We start from the raw sequence: 1,621 nt of genomic DNA, 5'->3' as shown, positions 1-1,621 counted from the left end.
TATTATCATTTTGTCCAGTACCTGGCGTAGTATTACACTATAATCTGTTATCATCTTTTTGTCCAGTACCTGGGGTAGTATTACACTATGATCTGTTATTATCTTTTTGTCCAGTACCTGGCGTAGTATAATACTATAATCTGTTATCATCCTTTTGTCCAATACCTGGCGTAGTATTACACTATAATCTGTTATCATCTTTTTGTCCATTTCCTGGCGTAGTATTACACTAGAATCTGTTATCATCTTTTTGTCCAGTACCTGACGTAGTATTTCACTATAATCTGCTATCATCTTTCAAATGATCGTAGTAGTTTTCAAACTGGGACCAGGAATAAAAAAAAACTCGCAGCTAACATTACAGATAATACATTGATATATAAAAGATTGTCAGTTTCTAAATACTGACCTGGACCGGCGTTGCATTGATTTGTAGATCAGGAACAAGGTGAAGTAAGAGTTATTTTAGGTTGATTTTAATTCAGCTGAAATAGTGCTATTTTGAGTTTGTGTTATTATTTAACATTGTTCGGAAGATGTTTTTCATGAGGAAAAAATATTAAGTAAATACCCTGGACTTCTCAACACCCCGGACCTGTCCAGTGGGAACCATCACTTCCTTAATGAATGAACAAGTGGGTGATAAAAGACTAGCTGTTCTTGTGGCGATATCTGCTTAAAATAATACAATCATATCTGACTTGATTTAAGCAAGGAAACCGAATAAGATCTTTTACGAGCAGTGCTGTATATATTCCTCTTTTAGTTTTCAGGGATGATAAGTAATATGATGCGCTAAGTCACATAAAACTGCCGTTTTATGTTAAGACATCGTTGTGTTTGAGGCGATTTTGAACTTAATACATACAGCAGTGTGGTACGGGGCTACACAGACAGTTTACTTACTCCCTGGGACAAACTACTCTGATCTGAAGTAACGAACCATTTTTTTTTTTAAAACCCTGAGTGACTTAGATTACAAAACAATACCGTATGATCAAACAACTTCAGTCTAACGTTGTCGCTGGTTTACACCTTTTCTGATACACCAGACAGCCTCGTTTGTAGAAATATTAACGTTGTTGTGTTTTGGTTTCAAATTAATTCTGCCAAAACACATGTTCTTCCTTCTTCGTTCATTCATTAATGATTTTGCTTGTGCATACCTACACATTTTTGAAAGTTTACATCCTTTCTGCTTTATCACACACGCACCCTTTCTTTTTTATCAGACACGCACCCTTTCTGCTTTATCACACACGCACCCTTTCTGCTTTATCACACACGCACCCTTTCTGCTTTATCACACACGATCCCTTTTTGTATATATATATATTGACGTTGCTATTGCTTTTCAACTTTCCTTTAAAACCTTGTATACTTGATTTTACATATATTGGCATTGCTGTATTGGTGTTGCTAGTATTGCTCAATTGATTGGATTCCACTTTTTCTGGTAAAACATACGTTCCTCCTTCCCTATCGATTCAGATTTTTTGTATACACATCGACCTTGTTGTTGGTGTACACCTTTCTGTTACAACACACTCCCGTCTGTATACATACTTTGACGTTGTTGTTATTTTACATCTTTCTGTTACATCACACTCCCGTCTGTGTT

Source organism: Mizuhopecten yessoensis, unplaced genomic scaffold (assembly GCF_002113885.1).
Source record: "Mizuhopecten yessoensis strain PY_sf001 unplaced genomic scaffold, ASM211388v2 scaffold3949, whole genome shotgun sequence".
In the NCBI taxonomy this organism is placed as follows: Eukaryota; Metazoa; Mollusca; class Bivalvia; order Pectinida; family Pectinidae; genus Mizuhopecten; species Mizuhopecten yessoensis.
The sequence above is the reverse complement of the archived record's forward strand: the minus strand, read 5'-3'. Positions refer to the sequence as shown.